This window comes from Antechinus flavipes, chromosome 2, assembly GCF_016432865.1.
Source record: "Antechinus flavipes isolate AdamAnt ecotype Samford, QLD, Australia chromosome 2, AdamAnt_v2, whole genome shotgun sequence".
Taxonomy (NCBI): domain Eukaryota; kingdom Metazoa; phylum Chordata; class Mammalia; order Dasyuromorphia; family Dasyuridae; genus Antechinus; species Antechinus flavipes.
The window spans coordinates 291658374-291686123 of record NC_067399.1 but is presented as its reverse complement, the minus strand read 5'-3'; the positions used below and the strand labels follow the sequence as shown (position 1 = coordinate 291686123).

Below are 27750 nucleotides of genomic sequence, written 5' to 3'. Positions count from 1 at the left end.
TACCATTTGGGTATTTTGCCAAGAAAATTCCATGAAACAACAAATAGAAAAGAATTGGTGCAAGGGTGAAGTGAACAGAACCAAAAGAACACTGCATAAAGTAACAGTAATAATGTTTTAAGAGTTTCTTTGACTATTATAAACATGCAAGTTAAAAATAAAGGACATATGAAGAAAGACACTATCTGCATCCAGAGAAAGAAGTATAACAACAATTGGACTGCCAGAAACTTCTGACCAAAAAGAGAACCTTGACACAATAATGCAGGAAATAACCAAGAAAACTGTCCTGGAGGAAAAGTAGAAATAGAAAAAATTTACCAATCACCACCTCAAAGATCCTTTGTGGAACATACACAGGAATTATTACTGCCAAATTTTGAAACCCTCAAATCAAAGAGAAAATTTTGCAAGAAACAAGAAAAAAAAAAAAATTAAGTTTGCTGGAACTACAAATAGAATTGTACAAGCCTTAGCAGTAGCTACAATAAAAGACTGCAGATCCTGAAATCATAACCACCGACAATCAAAAGAACTAGGCCTGCAGTCAAAAATATCGTATCTAACAAAATTATCTATTATCTATAATTTTAAATGAGAAAAAAATGGATATTCAACAAACTTGCAAACCTGAACTTAATAGAAAATTTAACATATAAGAAAGATCAATTTTAAGGAATTTAACATGGACAAACTGTTTAAACATGGACAAATTATTTTTTGTTTTTATATATGTATATATGTATATTTTATGCTTAAGATTCACATCAACAGATAACTCAAAAGAAAGACTGCAAGAATTAAGGTAAAAATAGTAATCAAGTTATACAAATGAGGTGTAGAGGAAGAAGAGATATAGAGGGCTTGTGGGGAGGGGAAGGGCTCTTATTCATAGTTTTGAATACTACTCACATCAGGAATGGGTTTAATAAACAACACAACATATGTACCATGAAGGATATAGCACCTTCCAAAACCTATAAAGAAATAAAGAGGGGGGGAGGGGCGCGCAGCTAGATAGTACAGTGGATAGAGCATCAGCCTTGAAGTCAGGAGGACCTGAGTTCAAATCTAGTCTCAGACACTTAATACTTCCTAGCTGTGTGACCCTGGGCAGGTCATTTAACCCCAATTGCCTCAGCAAATTAAAAAAAAAGAAAAAGAAAAAGAAATAAAGGGGGAGGGATGGGTGGATGAGGAGCAAAGGGTGAGGGGAAGAAGACAACAGAGGGATCCCTGGGTGAAGGGATGTTAAGTAAGGCAAGTTAGGGAACAGAATTTAATGAGTCAACAGGGAGAGGAAAGACATATATGTGTATGTGGAGTGTGAGTGTATGTATGTATATGTATATTTACATACATATACATAAATATATCTTTTCTAACTGTAGCTTTCTTGGGAGGGGGAGGCTGAAAGGGGGAAAAAAGAATAAAGTAAATAAGGTGTACAACAGAGAACCAAAGAACAATTTTCAAGGAAGTAAAGAAAAAGTAGACATTCATGAATATAATTTCCTCTACTAATATATATACTTTCTTGATCTGGCAATTTGTTGTTACCTATTTTGAATCCTCCCTAATGATCTGCTGGGTACATGACAATGTTCTCTTAAGTTTTATTTTGTTTTATATTTCTTTTCTATTTTTCTTTTTTTCTTACTCTATTTTTTCAAATAAAATAAATTTAATAAATATATAAATAAAAGAAAATGCAATAAAAGAAAAAGTAACATTGGAAAGGGTAAATTATTTAAGCTTTTGAAATACTGATTTTTCTTATTAAAATTAAACATAACTACCATCTTTTGCATATATTGTTGAGTCGATTTTTTAACTTTGTAAAAACTTTCATCAGTTGCTGCTCAATGAACAAAAAGACTATATTTGTAATTCAAACCATAAGATTACCCAAAGAATGAGATTTGTATGAATATTTGGCAGTTTTAATGAGATTCCAAAGGGGGAAAAAAAAAAAACTAATGGAAATAGATCAAGAAATAGAAAGAAAAGATCATGAAAGAAGACTTCCTCTTCTGATCTATTAATCTAAGAAACATTATTCAGAAATTATCACACATTAATACCGGGAGAGTGTGCCCTTGCCTTTTACAATTAAAATTTTAAATATATTATTCCAAATTCACAAAATTAAATAATTAAACTTCCAAATTTCCTTCTTATAAGTTTTCTATGGCAAAAAATTAAAACTACAGTAAGATTTTTTAAAAACCGTAAATAGACCAGTATAGGAACTGTCTGTGACTTATTTGTTTGTTGTTTCCAACTCTTTGTAACACCATTCAGACTTTTCCTAGGAAAGCAATAACAACAAATCATTTGTCTTTTCTTTCTTCAGCTCTTTTTTACAGATGAGATAACTGAGGCAAACACAATTAAGTGACTTTTCCAGGGTTAAACAAATGCTAGATGTTAAAGCCAAATTTGAACTCAAAATAATGAATCTTCATGACTGCAAGTCTGGCAGTTTATCTACTGGGTCACTTAGCTGTCCAAGTGATATGATTACTACAGAGCATTTCCAAGTGAAGTAACTCCTTCTGTCATGGGCTGACACCTTTTTTTTTTAACTTTAACTTTTAGCTTTAGTTACTTAGAAACACTGCTTAAGTGTTTAAGTGACTTGCTCAGGGTCAGGATTAGTCCTGATGCATCCAGGACTTCCTGGTTTTTAGGCAGGCTTTTTAGCATCTGGCTTTAGTGGAAGGATATCAGTACTGAAAAGTGAGTAATCTCACTTAACAGATTAGTAAAGGAATGGAATCACAGAATTTAACAACTATCTCCTCCTCTTATTCCAATCTTTAATAGGATGAACGATCTTATTTCATCTCTATTATCTGGAACAGTACTTTCTCACATAATAGTTACTTAATAAACATTTTTTTTTTCAAATCAAGTTTCCTAGGGTCACACAGTGTGTTAGTAATAATGACAAGACATTTCAACACTGGAACTGTGTTTAATTTATGTTATTCCTAAATATAGGATGAACTGGTAGTGAATAATAGCAGTAATGTAATGCCAGAGAAACAGAATAGAGATTAGAGAGTTTTTAATATTTTATTAATTGGAGAGTATAATTGACTGGACCAGACTCTCATCTCAAAGTATCCAGCAATGAATGGGAGAATCCCAAATCCTTATATACCTTTCACAAACAAAGATGGGGAAAGAAGTGGGAAACTTCTTCACAGATCCATTTGGTTCGGTCAGGATGGGGGGGAGGTTATAAATTCTTACTAAAAGCCAGAGTCAGGATGTCTGAATAAACAGAAGTAAAGAAGTCAATGAGGTATCCGGGATAGTTTTATCTTTTGGAATATTTTAGAGGGGTAGTGTCATAAATTCTTGAAGGCAGAAGGAGTTAGGAGTCAGGAAGTCTGATCTCCCCCTCCTCTTGAGTCTCACATTGACAATTTATAACCTTAGAGCAAAAGGTCCTCAGTCTTAATGGACCAGAGTGGGGTTTTACAACTAATGGGATTAAGGCAGAACAGTTAAGGAAACTGAGATAGAACAATTTAGGGAAACTCAGTTAGGACAATAAGGGAAACTAGTTCAGGGAAACTGAGAGAACAGATCAAAGAGATTGTGGCATAACAGTAAATGACATTTATATAATACTTGAAGATTAACCATACAGAAGAAAGCCATTTGCACCCAGGGAGAGGACTGTGAGAACTGGGTATGAACCACAACATGGAACTTTCACTTTTTTGTTGTTGTTATTTGCTTGCATTTTGTTTTCTTTCTCATTTCCCCCCCCCTTTTTGATCTGATATTTCTTGTGCAGCACGATAGTTGTGGAGGTATATATGGAGGAATTGCACGTGATTTACCTATATTGAATTGCTTGCCATCTTGGGGACGTGAGGGGAAGGCAAGGAGGAAACCTGGAAAAGGGGTTGTGCAGGGGTAAGTGTTGGGGATTATCCATGCATGTGTTTTGGGAAGGAAAAGCCTTAATAAAAATAAATAGAAAGAAAAAAAGAATAGAAAAGAAAAAATTGAAAGAAAAAAAGATTAACTATATGCTTTGTATATATTATTCTGATTTAGTTTTTGTTTTGTTTTCTTTCATTTAGTTTGTTCAAATGGATCCCCTGTCTCACTAGAGCAAAATTCTGTGGTCAAAAACTGACCCCAGAACTAATTAGCACTTAGGCAAGTTCATCTCTCCTTAAACACGGTGGCCCCCTGTGGAGCTTATCAGATTGGTGCTGATTTAGCAGATATTCTTTTGGCTTTTCCCCAGTGAAGCTCAGAACTCGAACTCAAGCAATTCATCAGCCCAGCTCGGTTTCCCAGTGCAAAACTCACATTCATGTGCTTGGTAACAAGCTATGTATGATCTCATTTTATCCTCACCACTGCTATCCCCATTTAAAAAAAAAAATTGTTGATCAATGGCTCTACTTAACATCTTTATAATTTTCCATTCCAAAATATCTCTTCCAGAGCACCACTCTTTTTTATCTGCTGCCTCCTTAAAGGCAAGGATTTTCTTAGCTTTTTTTATTTGCATCCTTAGTACTTTGCACAGTGGTTGGCACCTAATGAATACTTAATGAACAGTATTTCATTGGATTTTACTTTTCGGGAAATTAAGGTAAAGAGATGTTAAGTGACTTATTCAAGAGTAGTGAAATTATTAAATTTATGAAATGGGATTTGAGCCTAGGACTTTCTGGTTCTTCACCTAGTATTTTACACATGTCACATTGCAGTGATATCACTTCAATAACAGGATGAACTTCCTAGCCAGTACAACTGTCCAACAATAAAATAAGCTGGCTCACAAAGTGGCATTCTACAACACTCTAAGTATAAAAGAAATGCCTGAATGGTCACCTGTCAGAAATGCTATAGCAATGGAAAAGGGGCTAAACTAGTTGAATTCTAAAATCCCTTTGGATGCAAGAATTGTCCGATTTTATTAAAATATGAAATTGTGGGTTGTATGTAGAAAAATTGGGGTTGAACTTATCTGGGAGGGGTACAAGAACTTGAATTGAGCACTGAAGGATGGGTAGGCTAGAGAGAGTAATAAAAAGTAGGCTTGATGCAGGTAGGTAGCTCAGTGAAAACAGTCCACTACTTTGGAGTAAAGAGAATCAGAGTTCAAATCTGACCTCACTAGCTATGTGATCCTGGGAAAGTCACTTAACCCCAATTGCCTCAAAAAATAAAAATAATGACGTAAAGGGAAAGAATATAAGAAGGTGTGAGCCAACAAAAACCCAAGGAACTAAATATGATTTCCTGCTAAAGTGAGAAGATAGACTTGACTGGAATTGAAGATTTATGGTATAAACATTCTAAGGCTAGACTATGCAATAGGAGCTTTGTATCAAATCTGGCTCATAAAGGTAAGGTTTAAATGGGAGTCTCTAGGACTCTGACAATCTTTTCTCCTAGAAGTTTTCTTCCTTTGTTTCCTTTTATTACAAACCTGCGTGAACAAACATACTCATTATTCCACAGCCAAATTTCTGACCTTCACTATTTTCAAATTCCAAAGCAAATAACATAGTGGATCCAATGTGTTCCATACTCTTTAAACTCCATACTAGACACTCTGATTTTGTGATGATGATTATTTGTCACCCTTCAAATGTTAGCTCAGATTTATCATCTTATTTTAAACCAAAACAAATTTTCCTTTATCTGTTGATTCCTTTAAATCCTCTTTGTATCTTGAATCTAGGGAAAACTCAACTCCTTATCATTCAGAGAACTGAAGGCTATAAACTATAAGCCTTCTGCATACCAATTACTCTCCAACTTCTGCCTGCTACTCCAGCACTCCACACACCTGATGTAAGATACCTGCAACATATCTCAGCCACCTTCCTTCTATCAAGCCTCACCCAAAGGAGGCAGCACAAAGGAGCTGTTAAACTTTGTTTTATGGAGATGGTCTATATTGCAACAAAAAGTGTTATATCAATCATATTCAGAAGCAATAGGCGGCAAATTCATATTTTCTTAGCAATGGATTTATAAGGTTTAAATTATTGAATTTTTTGCAAGAGGACATGCTCCCAAAAACAGATCCAAAATTTAACTCAACAACATATTTGCACATTAACCTTCTTCCATTGAAACCTAAATTAATCAGGCATCTATCTAAAATAGAAAATACTTTGGGTGATAAGATCCACAATCATGACTCCCTTCATTTAATCCAAAAGGTATTAAAGAAATAAAAATCTAAAGAAAAATTCTGGGAGATAGTTTTAGTATATTTGAAATAGTTTTCTGACCTCTTAAATCAACTTTATAATTTATTTGTACCAATTGACTATATAATAATGATAGTATAAAATTGATATTAACAATCAGTTAACTTTCTAATCTAGTTTTGTTAGTTTTTTTCCCCTAAATACCACAAAGTATTCTTGAAACCAGAACCTTCGGGTTCCCTGCTTTTATCTTTTTTTTATTTTTTTCTTGGTCTGTTTTTATGTTTCAACTTCTAGCCTGAATATAAGAATCCATGAGTTTTAGGAAACTATTTTGGAATTAATGTCCTCAGATAGGTAAGAAGAACATAGATTAGGGTTGGAAGGAACTTTACCAGTTTAAAGAGTGCAATCCTCTCATTTTGGAGGTGAAGAAACTGAGGCTCAGATTATTTAACTAACTTACCCAGGATCAGTGTCTAAAGTAGCACTAGAACCAAGTCTTTCTGAATCTATGTCCAGCTCTCTAAGCCACTATGAGGCTGCCTCACAAAGAGTAAACATTCTCTGAAATTCCATTAGGTTTCAAACAACACTCACCTAATTTTGAGGTGAATATGTGAGCAAGCATTTGAATTATACTCTCCTTTCTTTTGAACAAATACCTCATGGATGCCCAGGAATATAAAACAATTCTAGTAATGTAAATATTTAGCATTATATGCCAAGGTACTTACAGCAAGAAAATGCCAACACCAGAATGCATTCCTTTAAGTACGCAGTACTGCTTGAAGAAATTGATCTTATCATCTAAGGTAATCCAAACACCAAAATATGGAACAAAATAGTTCTATAGGCTATCTAACTCAGAGATCCTACTTTCTGGTTTCTCTCTAACAAGAAATTTAAATTTGGCTGATTAATATGATCTTTCTTCTCTCTCTCTTCCTCCCCCTTTTCCCCCCTCCCTTCCTCCTTCTTCCCCACCTCCTCCTTCTCTCCTCTGTTTCTTTTCCTCGCATGCTCCCATATGTCTATCTCCTCCTACCCCTCCTCCTCTACCTTTCTCTCTCCTCTTCTTTACTTCTCTCCCTCTTATCTTGCCAAGCACGAATCATTTTCAACAGTAGTTTCTTGTACAACAAATCCTTTCTCATCCAAAGTGTACCAGCTATTGGGCTTTATCTGAATATAAAGCTGTTGTTTTTTTTAAAGACAATAGCTTGTTGTCATTATTATAAGACAATTCAATCAAACATGTCAGGCCTTGTTTATTTATTTTGGCCTTATTTCTTCTCTTTTCTTCTCTCTCTCTTTTCTTCCCTCCCTTCATCCCTCCCCCCTCTCTCCATTGCAATTTTATGGCATTGACCCTATTTTTAATGGTACTCTAAACAGAATGCTTTTTATATACTCTCTTCCTTTTCCCTTCAGGTCATGCTACATAACATGATAGAAAAAGAAGCTAGAAAACTCTGCTTCTGAGCATGATTCCTTTACCATACAGGCATTTTAGCCAAAAGCCACTACAAAGGGACAAATATTGGTATAAATAGCAAATGAAACATAGTTCTTCAAATAAGAAGAACTGGGAGGAGGAGTGGATGAAGGGGGGAGTGCTTTAAAAAAGACAACATTTTAATATTATAATAGTAGTTCAGAAGGAAAATTTAAGGCACCTTGTTGGCTAACAACTATTTGAAAATGGAAATTCTGTAAATGTGCCCTTTTAAAAATAGTAATGCTTTTTTAAAATGTGGCTTAGACAGAATGTAAATGAGGGTAGACCCTCTGGTTTAGAGTGTGAAAAACTGGTAGCAGAAGTCTCAGAAGTCTTCAAAATAAAACAATATGGAGGCAGAATTGTCCTCCCTTTCATTCTTCAAATTACAGAACTCAGGAAGATTTCCGGAATCACTGAGAAAGGGACTGAGATCAGTGATTTCATTAGTATAGGCAAGTATACTCATACTATTAACTCCCTCCACTACCATAGATCAGCAGCATCTTTTCAACACTTTTTTAATCTTAGAAAATTATAGAACATATTAAGAGCTAAGAGACTAGCCCAGAGTCACATGGTCAAATTAGCCTATGTCAGCAGCAGGACTTGAACACAAGTCTTCTAGACTCTGAGGCCTAATTCCTATCTATTTTACCACAATGTCTCTCTTTCATCTTGAATAAGTCTGGTAAAAATCATAAGGATCTGAAAGACTTCCTGAATCCAAGCTAAAATTTTGTATTATAGACAAATATACTCCACTGGGAATTAAGTGTGGATCCCAAGACTTTAAATCTTACATAAGCTTGAAAAATTCCATTTTTCCTCAGTTTTAATCATCTGGAAAAATGAGAAAAAACATCCCTAACAAAATCACTGCCATTTACACAGACTTCCAAGTACTACAATAAGGAGAATAATTATCCAGCAGTTTTGGCATCTTTAGTAAAATTAAAGTTATGGTGAGGGCATTATCCTATAAAGCTAGGATCACTCTGCTTCGCTCATATAACACAAAGACCAGTTCTACCTTTCTTGAATAAACAGACACCTTTCCTCTTCTGGGACTTGAAAACAGAAAATAACTGATTACTCAGCTACTGTCTTGAAAGAAAATCAAGGGGGGGAGGGGAAGAGTGGGAAACTACATGAATATTTATAGAAGAATAACATGATAGGCAATTATATAGTTCAGTGGCTAGAGCTCTAGTCCTGGAGTCAGGAAGTTCTGAGTTCAAATTTGGGCTCAGAGACTCAATAGTTCTTTTTCTAGGCAAGTCACTTTTTTGCCTAATCCACTGGAAAAAGAAATGACAAACAACTCCAATATCTTTGCCAATAAAATCCCATATAAGGTCAGGAAGTCAAACAACACTGAACGAGCCACAATACGATATGAAGGGAAAGAACATTGGAGACATTTGGAGTCAGGAGACATGGGAGTTGGACTCCCAATGTTACGTCTCAAGGCAAAGTGACTACGGATATGTCGCTTAACCAGCCTCAGCATCCCCATCTTTAAATGAGGACCATGTTAACTATATGAGCTTACAGAATTGTTAGGGGCAAAGTATTTTGGAAATTAGAAACTTGTACAGAAATCTTCATCTTCTGTTTTGCAAGGGTCAATGTCAAAAATTACCCATGCATATATTTTGTAAATAAAAAGCTATAATTAAAAAAAAAAATCTTATCTTCTTTTCCAATTGCTCAAAAGAAAACAATCATACTAAATCTTTTTTTTCTAAAATGACACCCTGCCATATTAACAATAAAATCATTCTAGAAAATAAGTGCTTCCTGAATGCAATTCTAAGAAATGAATCATAAGAATCAAACTTACGATGCTTTTTTTTTTGCTCTCCTTATTTTCAAGTGATACCTAATATCAGTACAAGGATACCACTCTTCAGAAAGAAAAGGAAAATCTGTGACAAGAAAATTTGAAATCCTTAAGTGGATTCTTAAGGCTCAATAGCCAAATCACTTATAAACTAGGTGAATCTTAAAAATTTGCTTTCAAGTTCTTAACTAACAACTATAGTTGATATCTCCATATTGAGATCACAGCCTGCTATGTTTAATGTCCATTTTGTAGGAACTGTAATAGACAATTATTACAGTCATATCCGACAACTGTTCTAATTCCAAAGAAAGTAATTCTCATTCTCTCTCTCTCTCTCTCTCTCTCTCTCTCTCTCTCTCTCTCTCTCTCTCTCTCTCTCTCTCTCTCACACACACACACACACACACACAGTGCCTGGCCAGAGCCATATAAAAGCTGATTTTCTCCCTTCTCTTTGAAAAAAACTTATTTTTAGAAAGACTTCCCAACTAAAATCTAGCTTTGCATCTTCACAACTTCTACCAATTCTCAGAGCAAAGCAAAATAAATCCAGTCCTTCTTCCATGTATTAGTCCTTCAAATATTTAAAGACAGCTATCATATTCTGGCCCCCACGTTCAGTCTCTGTAATAAAGTAATTTTCCTAAAGTACAGGTCTGGCCATGTCACCCTCCTACTCAACAAACTTCAGTAACCAGCTCCCTATAGCCTCTAGGATCAAATATAAAATGCTGTTTGGCTTTGAAAGCCTTTCAAAACCCAACGCCCTCCTATCTTTCCAGTCTTTTATACCTTATTCTCCAGCACACACTCTTCAATCCAGTGATACTGGCCTCCTAACTATTTCACAAAGAAGATACTCCATCTCTACAGGCATTTTTTCTGGCTTTTTCTCCATGTCTATATTCCCTTTTCAGCTCTGACTACTGACTCCTTGACTTTATTTAAATCCAAATTAAAATTCTACCTTCCACCAAAAGCCTTTTCCAACTCTTCCTAATTATAGTGCTTTCCCTCCATTAATTACTTCCTATTTATCCTCTCTATGTATCTGGCTTGTCTCTCACAGGAGATTGTAAACTCTGAAGGTAAGCCTGTTCTTTGCTTCTTTTTGTACCCCCAGCACTTAACAGAGTGTCTATCATATATTAGGTACTTAATAAATATTTGCTAGTTGAGCAATTGATAACTATCCCCAGATCCTTCTATTAAACCTTTAGAAGAAAGCACTGGTTATGAAGTTGAGGAATCTAGATCCAAAACCTGCCTCTGACACTTCTAGAATGACTCTCCTTGGGCCTCAACTTCCCCATTTGTAATATAAAAAGACTGGGATGATATTTCTTCTAGCTACAATTTTCTGTGATTCTATGACTGATCCTATGTCTGCCCCCTAGACATTCTCTAAAATAATGTCCTTTCTAAAATGTGTTGCTCCCTGAACAAATTACAAGATTTCAGATAAATTAACTAGGCAGAAAACAATGTGACTATTATTTCCTTTGTCTTGGTCCTAGACCTGCCCAATGTAGATTAAGATTTCATTAGCTCTCCTAATAAATTTTTTCCAGATTTCTGCCTATCTCAAATTCATCTAAAAAAGGTAAATCAACCTACTATCCGTGGGTAATGAAAGATGCAATTTTATTGGTGATTTTATTTTATCTAACTTTTCACTGAGGTAGATTACAATATCTCTCCATAGCTTAGTAACCCATCTTCAAAAATTATTGTGTTCAAAAAAAAAAAATTCTTTCTGACAAGGAACTGTAAGATGACAAATCACTCCAAATATAGCTAGTCTGGTCTTTCATCAACATACACACAATGATCTATATTTAAACTCACATTAGGAACCATTCTACCTTGCCAGAGTTCTAATTCCACTAGCATGGCTTTTTTTTTTTTAAAACTAGCATGGCTTTCTGGGGTCAAACTTCACTTTGAGATCTATCAATATCACATGGAAATATTGAAGCTCTGTACATATTCACATTGTTCAAAAAGCATTGAAACAGAAATTTCCCTCAGGAAGGAAACAGCACTATGAAATTTTTCCAGTTCCTCTGTCTCAAATCCAGTACAAAGTTACTTAGGTTCTAATTTTCTGCCGAGAAATCATAATCCACAGCATGAGGTTGTTAGGTATCTACCACATGTCACTCAGCTAGATACTACATATACAAAAAACAAATGTGAAAGTAATCCTTAACTCAAGGAATTTATATTCCAAGGCAGGGAAATATGTACAGAGTCAGGTCAATACAGAATATATGAAAATACAAAGTAAGTTATCTGTCATCTCCCCTTCCAATTTTCTAAGACATATACCATTATGATAAAACTGAACAGGGAAAGAGAGATATCCTAAATTTGTTTACAAATCCCCCAGATGACCGCTCAGAGTTATGAAAGGAAAAAGAAAAGATTAATAACCTAAACTTAGAAAAGTCAATCAATTCTTTATTTTTCAGGTTCCTTCTCTGCAAAACAAAGGGGTTCAAGTAAATGATTTTGAAGGTTCTTACCAACTCCAATATTCTGTGATTAAAAAAAATACATTTCCATGTATCTGTAGTCTACATAATAACAACTCATATTCATATAATGCACTCATTGCAAATCACCTTTAAAATAACAAAGAGAATTATGACTTTACTGGTAAAGAGAACTCTGGGTATTTACCCATTATCCTTATCAAAGCAGATAGACAATATTATTCTTTTATTGTTGTTTAGTCATGTTCAACTTTTTATGGCCCCATTTAGGGTTTTCTTGGCAGAGATACTGGAGTGGTTTGCCATTTCCTTTTCCAACTCATTACACAGATGAGAAAACTGAGGCAAACAGGGTGAAGTGACTTGCCTAGGGTAACGCAGTGTGTCTGTGGCCAGATTTAAACTCAGGAAGAGAAGTCTTCCTGACTCTCTGTCCAGTGTACCACTTAGCTAAGTTAACACTGTCAAACAGAGCACTGAGAAGTTAAATTGCAAACATTACATAAAATTGATACAATAATCCTCTATAATATAAACAATCCTGTATTCTGCAAGGATTGTGATACCCATTTTACAAAGCAGGATACTGAGGCTTGAAAAGTAAGCGCATAGGAAGTAGTTAGAAAAGTAAGTGCTTAAGTATGATGAATATAGAAATACATATAGAAGAATTATATATGTTTAAGCTATATCAGATTGCTTGATATTTTAGGGAGCAGGGGAGAAGAGAGGGAGAAAAATTTGGAACACAAGGTTTTGCAAAGGTATGTTGAAATTATCTTTGCATGTATTTGAAAAAATACTATTTAAAAATTAAAACAACAAAAAAAGAACGGTAAGCACAAAATTTGAACCCAGGTCATATGACTTGGAAGTAAAGTACTTTTTTCTATTATACATATTGCTAATAAGACAAGTTGCTGAACATGTGCTCTTTCAACTTTACTTGAAGGAGAAAGAAATTCGACTACAACAGAACTCCCCCCATCTCCCCACCCCCAGCCTTCAATGTTCCTTACCTCAAACATTCCAATTAATTACCATGAACATCATCTAAACTCAATCCACTAAAATAGTGTACCCCTTTTTTCTCCTACTGAGATCAAAGCCCTGTGTTTTACCTGCCTCATCATTAATCTGTTCTACCCCAACCGCCAAGTCTCGCAGCCTATGAATTTCTGGCAACATATTCATTGTAAAATTCCACTGAAAATTTTTGTGTGTGTTTCATAAGGGAATTTAACCCTTCCTTAGTACTGCAAATATTTTTCTTTCTTCAGCAAGATTTATTCCAGTATCCAATTCCAGATTAAAAAAAAAAAAAAAAACTAAGGTTATATAACTGGCATATCAGTAACTTATCTCTCCCCTCACCCCCCAAACAGATATTGCTCTGTTGTATGATTTAGTCAGTTCTTCTTTCACTGATAATAGGCATCAGAAGAAGTTAAAATAGTTAAAATTCAAAGGAAGAAGAGGCATGGATTTGGAGGCAATGAGCTTAATTTCAAATCCCACTTCTATACTTAAGCAGACCATTTTGAGCTCTATTTCCTCAACTATAAAATAAGGGAGTTAAACTAGGTAGGAAAGGGTAAAAGAAAGAATAGTAAACTTGAAGACAAAGGGCCTGGGTTCAAATCCCAACTAACATGTTTTACCTTTATGACTGAACAGTTCTGTCTCCATGGACTTAAATTTTCTCTTCTGTAAAATGAAAATGAAATAACATCGGAGTCCTTTCCCATACTAAATCTCTAAAGACTAGGATTTCTAACATTTTTTTTTCATATCTCTAAATCTTACAAAAATCTATGACAATATTTTCAACTATAGAGTTTAAGGGAATACTGTACTGAAGAAGCCAGTAAGTGTAGTTAGCTTTCAAAAAGGAAATAACACAATTGAACAATTTATATGATAACTACATCGTAAAGACAAAAAAACTTTAAAAGATTCTCATTGATTTATTAACAAAAAAGAATTCCAGAAAACCAGTGATGAAACATGTAAGCCCTTTCTGTCAGAGGTAACATATTCAAGTTACACAATGAGAAGATACATTTTTATATCCCAACCAATGGGGAAATCTGTTTTGATTGACTATGTTTACTACAAAAATCTTGCATCTTTTTTTTCTTCAATGGAGATGGGAAGTCTTGAGACAGAAAAGATCAAGAGATAGAGTAGTTAAAAAAAAGAAAAGGTTCATTAAAATGTTTTTGAAATAAGAAAAATGAACACAAAGAATCACAGACAAGCAGGGCAGCTTTGAAAATAACAATGTATTTATTGTATACTTAAAAAAAAGCAAGCTCTAAATAACAGATTCACAATTATTATATATAATCATATTATTCGATTGTAAATATTGATACTCCTTTTAATTGATATTTATTAAATGCAGAATTTTTAAATGAAAAAAAATTTAAATGCATAAAGGTAGAAAAGTTTAGGGTATTCTAAAGAAATAGTCTAGAGTTCAGTCTAGTTGAAATTTATGACATAGGTAGGTGAACTTTGGGGGACCAAGTATTTATTGAGCACTTAATGTGTCAGACACTGTGAGAGGCAATGAAAATACAAGATCAAGGAAAGAATCAATCCCTACTTTTAACGTAGGAATTATATTCTAATAAGGAAAATAAGTACACATACACACATGCACACAATGTATTTATATATACACATACATGCATATTTATGTATGTATATTATAAATACAAAAGGAACAAATACAAATTTGTAAAATAGATGCCAGACAATTTGGGATGGAAAGCATTAGCAGCTGAGAAGATCAAAAAAAGTTACTTGCAGATGATAATGTCCAAGCTATATCTTAAAGGAAGGTAGGGATTCTAAAAGACAGTCTTATGAAAAGGTGTATTCCAGGCATGGGGGAGGGGGGGGGAGTAGGCAGCCAGTGAAAGGCAGAGAGATGGAAGTTCTAGAAATATACTAGAACCCGGCCAAATTGTAGAAGGGCTAGAATATTGTAGGCATAAAAAAATTCGTATTTTATTTGACAAGAAATGGAAGTGACTGAAGATTTTTACATAGGAGGAGAGTAACATTAATGAAATAGTGCTTTATGAAGATGAATCCAACATTGGGGGAATTAGAAGGGAAAAAGACAAATTAAAAGGCTTTCAGAATTGCACTTGGTCATCATTCCTCAACAAATATTCACTGAATACCTCCTTAATGTCCTAAGGAGTAATTAATATTTTTATTATGTGCTAGACATTCCACTAAGCACTTTACAACAATTATCTCCTTTGATTCTTACAGCAATAGTAAGAAGTAGGTACTATTATGACCCTTATTTTACAATTGAGAAAACAAATTGAGGAAATTAGTTGTATGCCCGAAGTCATACAACTAATAAGTGTCTGAAGCTAAATTTGAATTCAAGTCTTCCACTCCAAGCCCAGCACTCTATCCACTGTTAACACCCAGTTGCCTAGTATTTACAAGGTAGACCTAGAAGCCTATAATCTGCTTGGTAGCAAAGCTATAACATGTTAGAATTAATGGATTTTAGTCTGTCCCATTTCTCCTTCTACTGCCATCTCACCCAAAGATAATAGGCTAAATTATTTCCATATGATTCAAGTGTCTATCAGTTTTCACAGGATAAAAAAAAAAAAAAAAATCTGGCTGTGGAAGGTATGCTTGTTTAATGATCTTATTATTTTGTTTCAACTATATCCATTTGGCAAGGTTCCAAGTTATACCTAATTATTGAATAAAATTAATGCAAAACAAATGGGAAAGCCTAAAAAATCTAATCAGCTTGTGTTTGAATGAGAGTTTTAATCTTAATATCCAACAATCACCTATTAGTGCTATCACTGAGTCAAAGGCAAAGTAACTTTTGATATAGTTCTAAATTACTTTCCAGAATAGCTGCATCAATTTATAGTTCAATGAACAGGGCATCAATCTGCTTTTTTTTCCAACCCTTCCAACACTTGTCATAATCAACTTTTCCAATCCAATGAGTGTGAGGTAGAACCTCAAGATTGCTTTCTCATTTTCCTAATTATTAGTGTTTTGAAGCATTGTTCAAAAATATGGATTAGATTTCTTCCCTTGGAAACAAAAAGGTAGTCTTAAGTACACCTATGACCAGTGTATGTTGGGGGCAAAGAGGATAAGGGAAATAAATTTACCTAAACCCCAGTAGACACTAAGGGAGAGTAGGCCACATGACTTTTAGATGATGTTGAACACCAGAAGTAAAGTTCAAGATCTCTGAAAACAAAGAACTTTTTAATGTTAGTGTACTATTTCATCCCCCTTTTGAGTTGCCTAGTAGTAATTTAATGCAAAACCATTTAAATCATCTGAGAAGTTGGTGTATGCTATCTATTGTCCAAAAAAGAGGGAAAAAAATAAGGTGAAGATCTGGAACATGAAAGAAGGAAAACCTGCTGGTCTTCCCCTCCCCAGAAGATCTGAGATAAAAAGAGTGGGAGAAAATGTGTCATTGATAGAAAATTGAAAGGGGAACCAAGAAGTGGAACACAGTAGTAGGGTTTCAAAGGAAAAAGTCACTTGTGTCCTATGGTACCACAAATGAACATACCTATTCACCTACTGCCAAGCCATGCAGGTACTAGGAGAGAGAAAGACCACGAAACATAAATAGAGCTTTTATTCACATTCAAACCCATAACAAATAGCAGCAGCCATTTCTTCTGATAGTCTGGAAAATGGCACACATAAAGGTCTTCATAAGAAAATATTACTATATAGATAAAAAGAGAAAAAAATAAAAAATACATTTCAGAATTAGTCTTGAAATCCATTTTTAAAAGCCACTTATGAGGACATAAATACAAACAGTATCATTAAGTCAATAACTAGCTTTTACAGACAAATATGGAGGTCAATACCTAAGAATACCTTCTTTATCTAACCTGAAAAATGTTATACGAGGCACATGCAATCTAAGAAGTCAGGAAGGAATGGAAAATACCTTTTGCAAAGGAAAGTAAATATCACCTTTACAATAAAGACACCAAGAAGAGGAAAGAAGGTCAAAGTTCAATTTTTTTATCTAACTCTTACAAAATATCCTAACAGAATCAGAGTATTTAAGAGATGAAGGGGACTTCAGAGGATATCTCTAATTCAATTCATGCCTGAACAAGAATGCCCTCTATAATGCTATATAACATATATATAACCTTCACTTGAAACTTCTCTATGGCACAGGATCACAAAATTCCTGTTTCACTAAATGGAACATTATCCCTTAAGTATGAGTCAGACATCAGTAGATACTGAACATTCCAAATGCCTAAGACCCAATTTCTCATGAAAAATTTTGCTCGACATTTATACTCTTGCTGCTATTGTTTACTTGCATTTTTATTTTTCTTCCCAGATTATTTTTACCTTCTTTCTAAATCCGATTTTTCTTGTGCAGCAAGATAACTGTATGGATATGTACACATATATTGTATTTAACATATACTTTAACATATTTAACATGTATGGGGAGGGAATGGAAGGAAGGAGGGGAAAAGTTGGAACAGAAGTTTTTGAAAGGGTCAATGTTGAAAAATTACCCATGCATATGTTTTGTCAATAAAAAGCTATAATTTTAAAAAAAAGAAAAATTTTGCTCAAACCTAACAATTTTCAACCAAAAGACTGTTAACAGCCAGTCCCAACAGTACACACTTAAAAACTGTCTCAACTATCCAGATGTTCTTCAGGAGATGGCCCAATTCTACCTTCTATTTTACAAAGATTTTCCTAATCACCTGAAAAATGGATCTAAGATTCTGTTAGTACCATTTAGAACAAATCACATAATGCCTAATATGTGCTAATTTGTTTATTTATCTGGTCCCTTCTCTCCTACTCTCACAGAAGGCATCATGAGGTAGTATATTTAATGCTTGGGCATAAGAATTCAAGGCCTGAAGTCTGTCAGTTATCATCAACTTGGTTTGGTTTAAATTGGTTTAGCCCATTTAAGATAGTGTATGGGGTGTTCAATGAATACTAGTACTTCCAGTGGGAGGGCTTTTTAGTGCTGTTCATCTACCTCTGGAAATCACCTTTCACTCATCTTTCACCTGTGGCTCCAAGAAGTTGCAGCATGTTCAACAACCACACCCTGGTAAAAGCATCTCAATACATAGGCTAAACCAGATACTCAATGCATATAGAATGAATGAGCCACAGAACACCATGAAGGACATGGAAAAAGAGAGGGAAACAAAGAATACCTAGTGAACTATATAACCCCATCTGGTAAGATAAGACTACCCTATAATACTGAATCTTTTGAAGTCTTTCTTCTCTTGCTAAGTCTTGCCTCCATTTAACCTGACCCTTATCCCTCTTTTCCATTCTGTTTTCAAAATAGTTGGTCAGAACCCAATAGTTATTATTGCTAAAAATTAGATAAGGGCAAGTGATATGGATGTTTTGAAGGTACTTTTGGCATATATGACATGTGACTTCAGAAATTGGTTTAAAAAACAAAACTCTTAAGAAAAGAATCCAGGAGGAAAAAAACAAAATGCATTAAACTAGAGCTTCTAACAACACAAGGTCAGTCAGCCAATCAATAAGCATTTAATAAGTTCCTACCACATTCCAAGCACCTGGTATGTGCTGATACAAAAACGGACAAAAGACATGTCTGCTTTAAAAGAGTTTACAATCTAATGGGAGAGACAACAACCAACCAACTAGGTACAAACAAGTTATACACACGTGTTATATATACATATATACATTAGACACACACACATCCCCACATACCTTCAATCAGACACACACAGACACACAAACACATGACAAATAGGAAATAATTTTTTAAAAAAAGCCACTAGAATTGAAGAGTTGTGAAAGATTTCCTGTAGAAGATGTGATATTAGTTGAGAATTGAGGGAAGTCTGGGGAAAAGGCAAAAATGAGGAAAGGGAACATTCTGAGCATGAGGACAGTCAGAATACCGAGCACTGAGAGACAAAATACCTTTTGTGAGGAAAAGAAGGAAGAAGGTCAGTGTCAACAGATTACAAAGTATGTAAAGGGTGTAAGATGTGAGAAGACTAGAAAGGTGAGGGAGAAGGCAAGTTATAAAATGCTTTGAATTCCAAATGGAGGATTTTGTATTTGATCCTGGTGATGACAGGAAGCCCTTGAAGTTAAATGAGAAATTGGGAGATGTGGTCAGACCTGAAAAAAGGTCACAAAGGACTGCTACTATAAATCTGCTATTATCTTTTCTTTTAAATTTCTTAAGCACAACCATCTTTGACATTTCCACTCTGTATCTTTGACACACTACACATTAGACACACCTAAAAATATACAAAGGATAGGAATACAAAGGATAAAGGATACAAAGACAGAGAGATGGACTTAAAATCAAGAGGAGGCAATACTCAATAAACATTTATTTAACTGAATTATGGAAGCTGAAAAGTTGGGAGACCAAAGGGAACATCTGTCATAGATGGTAGAGAAGGCAAAGATGTCCCAGAGCTGTGCAATTCAGATAAGAAATGAGGAGAATCATGTCATTGCTAACTAGAACTATAAGGAAGTTGCTTAGCCTTTCTAAATTTCAACCTCCTTTTCTATAAAATATAACCTAGGATTGCTAAAAGCTAAGTACATTGCAAATTCTAAAGCACTGCTGAAAATGAGCTACAATCATTGTTTTAAATTAAAGTGAATTAAAAACAACTTTGCTTTAGGAAATTCATGATATCCTTTGAGATACTTAGAAATATATTTGCTTATATATTTGAAACAAGAAATAAAAAATCATTGTTCTAAGGACACAGTTCTTAAAGTGAGGATCAGGGATGTCTCAGGGTCCCAATTACACTCAAAAAACTCCCTGAAGTCAAAACAATTTTCAAAATGACACTGAGATATTTCAATTTTCAGAATGGTAAATATCAATTAACATAACACTCATTAAAAAAAAAAGTGGTTCTCCATCATTTTAAAGAAATTTTTAAGTTCTGAGGCCAAAAAATTTGACAGGTACTATTCTAAGGAAAATAAAAGAATGAATCAGCTTTCACAGAGACAAAGATAGAAAAGAGGATATGTGTTGTTCAAACCAGTGTTAAAACATTGGCTAATTTCAAAATTATTTCTTCCTTTGTACTTTATTTCCACATTCAATAAACCTTATTTTCATATATAAATATATATATAGTACAACTAAATAGTACTATAAGTCTTCACATTAATTTCATGTCAAAGTAACAATGTTTAGTTTCTTCTCTGCTACACAAATTAAAGTTGGCTTGCTTACCACAAAAAAAAAAAAAAGAAAAAAAAAAGAAAAAAGAAAAAAAAAGAAAAGAAAAGAAAGCATAAGGCAAAATAAACCTTGGTCTATTTATTTTCAAATCTGACTTTTAATTTAAATGTTAGAAATATACTTTAATTTCTGTGGTTAAATACAATCATAATCAGAGAGATTTTCTTTAAAAAATAAAACAATAGGGGCATTAGGTGGCACAGTGGTTAGAGCACCAGCCCTAAAGTCAAGAGGACCTAAGTTCAAATCTAGTCTCAGAAACTTAACGCTTCCTAGCTATGTGACCCTGGACAAGTCACTTAACCCCAACTGCCTTCGCAAAAATAAATAAAATAAAATAAAATAATTTTTAAAACCCTCTTATTTCATATCTAAAATTGTAATTCACAAAAATCAGAAAGTAAAAGACATGAAGAACTACTTTACCTCAGAACATTTATGTTAAACCTTATTTTCATATAAATGCTAATTTTATGAGATGAAAATGACAATATAGTAAATAAGATTTGAATAAAGAAGTAGAAATCAGTCTAGTGTAATTTTTGCTTGAGTTTATTATATTTTAATTAAAATGACAAAGGTACCCATGATTTTTTTTCCCTATCGTTATTCCAAAAGTATTTTTTTCAGTAAAATTTTAATACCAAATTGTCAATATGGTGGGAAAAGAAATATAATGAGCAGAAGACTTTAATTCCAGTCTCAGTTCTGTCACTAATCAATTGTGTATGCGTGCCCTAAAGCAAAGAACCTCTACTTTCTGAGTTCATTTTTTCATCCTGAAAATCAGGATATCATTTTTCATTTTTCCCATTTTTTTTTTCAAGGTTTGCCTTGACCAAAGAATTCATTGCAAAATGAAAGGGACCTTAGAGAGATCATATGGTATGACCTCCACTCCTTTAGTTTTATCCACTAAATTATAAGAAATAGATGGTGGTTTGGAATAAATTATTTCTATGATCCTTTCAGCTCTAATATTCTATGAATTTGTGAAATATTTCCTTTTATTTTTTGCTAGAAAAATCCATTTTTATAGAATAGATAATTCTATCCATAGTCTCCACACTTGTCAAACTTTAGCAAATAATGACATGAAGGCAAAAGCATCACTTATGTGACTCCCTTATTACCACAGAAAAAACTGTAGATGAGGGTCAGATACAAGGCATAATAACAAAAAGCTTAGTTATGCTAACTTTATGCTAAGTTACTTTTTTATTAAATGACCCACACACTTCAGAGATGTTTCTAATCTTCACAAAAGTGCTGGGGGAGAAATACAAGTATTATTTTTCTTTTTCCCCAAGTATATTTTCTGGCACTCATTTTTTGAAAAACTGAGAAAAAGAAAAATCAACTATTTTGAAATAAAAATAAATTATAAATTTCCCTAAAAGCTAAAGAAGATGGGGAAAGGAGTTTAATTTTATCATTCAGAACTTTCAGATCTGGAAAAAAATTTAGTCTAGGCCAAAGCTTCCACCGAACAGGAAATTGAGGCAAAAATATATAAGATAATAACATCATCACTATTGCCAGCATTTATATGATGCTCTAAAATCTGTGAAGTGATTTTTATCTTCATAATAACTCTGGGAGATAAAGGTTACACTATTCCTATTTTACAGAAGAAAAAACTGAGACAAAGAGATTAAATAATTTACTCAAAATCATACAGCAAGCAAAAATGGGAAGGCAGAATTTAAATGCAAGTCTTCCTGATTGAATCAAATATTTACTGTGACATCTAGCTACCTCTTAATAGCAAATAATGGTTAAGATCCTGATACAAGGTAAAATATAAAGCTAAATTTCAAAAACAGTCACTTCAATAACCTTTAACTATCTACTGATTTATTCTTGTCTATTGCTGAAATGAATTAATAAAAGCAAAATAATCTCTAAGGTCTCAAGGCTCTAGAATCTATGATTATAAGAAATTTATAAGTCAAGGAAAAGAGTACACTTCTCTGAGTTGAAATGTTATATTCAACAAGTTTGTTGGCAAGCAGTGTGCAGTCCAAGTTCCAGGTCTGAAGTGAGGAATTCTCATTTTCCTAAGTTCAAATTCAGCCTCAGACAGTGGTTGTGTAACGCTGGCAAATCAGTTATCCCTGTTTGCCTCAGTTGCCTCATCTCAAAAATAAGTAAGAAAAGGAAATTGCAAACCACTCCATAGCTGCCAAAAATACTCTAAATGTAGTCACAAAGAGTCAGACACAATTGAAAAATGATTCAATAACAACAAGATGTACATTTATCTTTGAATGCTTAAAAAAAAGTATTGAAGTTTCATGGAGGTAAAACTGAAAACTGAAATACATGACATTTATCCTCAATGAATCCAAAGAACCCAACTGACCTTGACTTTGTTTGGGGTGCCATTTGGAACTAGAGCCTGAAATATTAGCTTACTCTTGTTGAAATCCACATTCAGTCCGACTAGCAATACTTCACTTCATCCTCTTAAGGAATGTGTGATTAGATTGCACAGAGAATAAAAATGCTGGATAGAGGACTCAAGAATGAATCTGTATATGTATGAATTCTATACATATCAAGTCTTAGCTATCACTATTATTACTAGGAAAAAATACAAATCCCAAAAGAAGATTTTGCAATCTAGATGAGTAAACAGAACACAAAAATTATGAAGCAACATAGAAACAAGGAAAAGCTAACACAGCACAGGTTCTAAATGCTAAATGGATCATAAAAAACTTTTTTTTTATTTTTTGTGATTAACACTTAGTTGTTCTGGCAACTGGCTGATGCTGACATGGTCCCCTACCTTTCTTCTTGGAGCATTATTTTGTAATCAGGAATCTTCTGATTCCCAATCTTCTACTTACTTCCTACTTCATCTCCAATAAGTCTCCTCACCCACATGGATCTTATGCTACTCTTAAATGGGAAGGTTGGACCAGATGATCGTTTAACCTTCTCTAGGCCCATCCAGCTCTAAAGCTTTTGATCCAATACTTAGTTTTTGCTAGTTATTCCTTAGCACAGAATTTTAAGCCAGATTCCCTACCTCACAACTGTTTTCATCTGGCCCCACTTTACCAAAAAAACTTAATGCAGCATAAATTCCAGAACTCATAGATGTTTTCTTTTCTTCCTGGTTTATGTTCATTGGGTCATACCAAATGAAAATGAACAATTGAGGAAAGAGACATTAGAAAAGGACAGCCAAGACTCTCAATACCAGGAGGAATAAATACTTTTTGATTCTGATAGAAGGGGGAAGGAAGGGTAAGCATTTATATAGAACCTACCATGAGCTAGATACTGTGTTAAGGACTTTTTAACAGATTTTTATCTTCAGAGATTCTTATACAAGAGGAAAATAGAGACAAACATCTATTTTGAAAATAACATGGATTTTTTAACTAATTTTTAAAACAAGACGTACGGAATAGAGTCATGACCATCTATAATCTCAACTAATCTACTCAGTATATCTAAATAATTAACTTTTTTAGGGAAGCAGTATTTGCAAAATTTTAGAAATTTTAAACTTTAATTAAAATCAGGAGTACTGATCTGTTCCCAGTTTAATCTTCACCCTTTGTACTGGGACATCTTCAGTAGATAGGGATAATATTATGTCGTGTTCTAATTGTTTATCCTAGTACCATACTCTCTGTGATAGTAAGATATTCAACAATTTTTTAAATTATAAAGAATAAACAATCAGGAAAAAATACCTTCCACCAAAACTGATCTGAAATGAACCTTTAGATACTTATTCAACAGAAATTAATAAAGTAACCTTACCACAGCAGTCTCAAAAAGGGGAGGGGAGGGATTTCTAGTGGGTCCCTGATCTAAATGCCAGACACATAAAGCCGGACCTAGTCACTATCTACACCCACTCAAAAAACAAAGGATGTGGGTGGTGTTTTTACACCACCTGTCAAAATGCTAATCCTTTGTTTACTCAGTGAATTGTAAATTTTCAACATAAAACTATATTCATAAGGTATGTCTTTCTTTGGAAGAAGGTCAATTCTAAGGTTCAGGCTTCTAACTGTAGCTGCCAAATCTGATGTTCACAAATTACACCCATAAATAGGATAGTAATACAATCTATTAAATACATACCAAGACACAAAACCTTGGACTGCTCTATTACTACTATACCAGGAACTTACAAGCTAAGTGGCTCAGGTATGCTTAATTCATCTGCTTACCTCATGAAAATTAAAATGCTAAGGAAAGATGGCAATGTCACTACCACAGTAAATTTCCTAACACTGATTCAGCTTCCTTTTCATAATAATTTTATTTGCACAGAAGATAACTTGAACTTTCTAACTAGAAGGAGGTAAGTTTAAAAAATAAGAGATTTATAATTGTCAAAGGAGTAATTTATGTTCTCTGTGTCTCATTATCCCTAAAGACTTTCCTTGCTCAAGAGCAAAGGATAAAGACCATCAAATGAAAGAAACCATTCTAAAGAACTATATACAAAAAAGTCCAAATGTTTCTATGATATCCTGAAGCAAAACTAGGGGAAAAAATGTTTTCAGCATCTATTTCTATTTTTTTTTTTTTTTGTTTAGCCTTAGCAATACAGAGACAGAGAACTGTAAATAGGCAGAAATAAAGAGGGTGAGGGGAAAAAGAAATAAAAACTGTTACTGATTACTACTGTCTTTAGACCTGAATACAGGCTGTGAGATGATCTACACAGGTAAAGCACATCTCAGGAAAAGATACTGAGTTTCCCCAAGGTACATTTGGAAGCTTTCAATTTCAGCTTTCAAGAATGATTTTGGAAGGTCCATACTTCACACAGAAAGAAATAATCACACTTGTCTGTCTGTCTGTCTCTCTCTCTCTCTCTCTCTGTCTCTCTGTCTCTCTGTCTCTCTGTCTCTGTCTCACTCACACACACATACACACACCCAAAACCATCTCTAAGTAGCTTTCACAAGCACAAACTCAGAGTATAAAAATGACCCAATCATCAAACAGCCTCCAGAATTTTCTGAATAGCTGCTCATATGTCAAGAATACATAGAAGAGAAAGTTGGTTTGTTAGAATTCAAAGATGTTAGGAGTAAAGTTCCTCATCTGGTTAAAATGCAAAAAAAGACACTAAGGGTTCTCACTTTCAGAAGCGTGAGGAATGTCACAGCCTGAGGAATCTATGGGTGGGGTAATAGGCCACTGAGGTTTTGCATTCCTCATTCACAGGTCTCTTTTCAGACTGTGAGCATAAAGATAGAATGGGGGTGGGGGAAGTTCAGGGTAATAATATCTGTGAACCTGCCTTCTTGCCCTAACCAAGTCCTAACAACAAAATAAATAAATAAATAGTCACAAACAAATCTGGTGATATGGCAGTGACCACTAGGCTATGCGGACAACTGGCTTGGTGAAGGAAAGTATCCATCCAGCTTCCTCTCCAATCGGTTCAGTCATCCACTAGCCTCATGTAATCATCCTGAGCCACCACACCCAAAGTCTTACTCTTGTAACATAATCTCTCCTGTATTTGTCCTTAAAGGACAGGTAAGTATATCTCCTGACACAACTGTAGTTTTTTTATTGGATTGTCTTCTGACTAGCTACACTGATCTCTTCTCACCCTCACTACCTTCATTATGGCCCCACCTGAATTTTCCTTGGGCTTAAAAATTCCTATTTATATCTCTGTCTATTCTCATGGATTCAGACACTCTTACTTCCATGGTGCTAAGGAGTAAAAGTAATTCATTTAAAATAGTCAAAATTTCAGAATATTTTATTTGGGAGAGGTCTTAGAAATCCTCTAAGGCAGGGGATAATAAATTTGTTATCCACAAAATTGCCAAGGGCCCCTAGAAACAAATTAAAATTAATTAGGAAATATTTATCAAAATAAATATTCGATACAACATGGATAATGTTAATTTGTGATTTTTTAAATTGATATGCAGTCAGCAATAAAACTTTTTAAAATCTAAATCCAGGGCTATTTCAATTACCCCAATATTGGCAGTCTCCCACAGGGACTACTTTAAAGTGAACAACAGATTGATACTTATGATTTACAGTGTATTTCTTAAATTATCATCACATTATTTTAAACTCACACTTCAACCCCTGAATCAACTTAGTCCATTATCCACCCACTCCTCAGTCCCTCACAATTTGGTTTGTATTCTCCATGATCTATAATAGGTTTATTACACTTATACACAATAACTTCCCCACTATTAAATCCAATAGCCTTTTCTTCCATCCTCATTTTACCTGACCCCTCTGGTGTATTTGGCACTGCTGAAGGAACACTCAGACACCCTCTCTTCCCTTTTCTCTTGGTAGTGAGTGACACTGCACTCATATGTCTCTTTCCCTACCTTTCCAACCTTCTCTGCTTCTATTGCTGACTAAACATCTTCCCAACCTTGAAGCTTTATTATCCCCAAGGTTCAATTCTTTACCCTCATCTCTCTCCATGAAGAGTTCTTTTTTTTTTTTTTTTAAGTAATGTATCCTTTGGCAGTCTAATGAAACCTTTGAATTCATGTCTCAGAAAAATCTTTTTAGTTGAATAAAACAAAGTACACAAGATTAAAAAGGAAGACAATGACGTTGAAATGGTTGTCCACTTTTTTTTGAGTTCACAGAATTGCAAGAATGTCCATCAATTGGCGAATGGTTGAAAAAGTTGTCACTTCTAGTTAAGAAGTCCTGATCTATAAACTCATCCACATTTAAGGCTTCAATTATCACTCTCAAATCTCTCCCCTCAAGTCCAGACTTATATCTCCAACTTCCTGGAAGATATTTCTAATTGGACTTCCTTCAAAGACATAAAGCTAACACATTCAAAACTAAACTATTGTTCCTCAAAAAAAAAAAACCTGCCCCTCCTCCCAACTTCTCTATTTTTTTTGATAGTACCAAAATCACTAGAATAGCAATCCTAGCACTGATTGTATAAAGAATCATCTTCCCTCATCTTTTCCTCCCACCTCCCCCCCCTTCCAATTTCATCAGTCCAAAAGTTCACCCCTGGCATTTTCTCTCAAATCTATTCTTTACACACTGTAATAACCCCCAATAGGTCTTCATACTTCAACTGAACTAAAATGATCACTCAACTGGTCTTTCTGTCTCCAATTTGATTTTCTCCAAAATCTCCTTCAGACCACTACCAGATCAATCTTCTACATACTAATATATACATGCTGACTTTCAAAATTGGCTCTAATTACCTAGTTAATCAAGTGTGAACTCCAGCTCTTGGTATTTAAGGTCCTTCACAATCCAGATGCAATCTACACAATCAATCTTCCAACCCTACTTGCACACCTCTCCATTCTTACTCTCCCCTTTTCCAACTCCAAACCTTTTCTCCCATATCCTACTATCTCAAATGC

General features: G+C 34.3%; 1 protein-coding gene across 4 annotated transcripts in view; it reads right to left on the bottom strand.

Annotated features, from left to right (window-relative positions):
• STXBP6 (syntaxin binding protein 6) overlaps positions 1 to 27750 on the bottom strand; it is a 330415-nt gene that overhangs the window by 277249 nt on the left and 25416 nt on the right. The window contains exon 1 of one of the 4 annotated variants that reach the window (XM_051977327.1): positions 6944 to 8124. The exons of the other annotated variants lie outside the window; for them this stretch is intronic. The gene's annotated coding sequence lies outside the window, so the exon portion shown is untranslated. Of the gene's footprint in view, positions 1 to 6943; positions 8125 to 27750 lie in introns of those variants that run through there. 4 annotated transcript variants of the gene reach the window in all.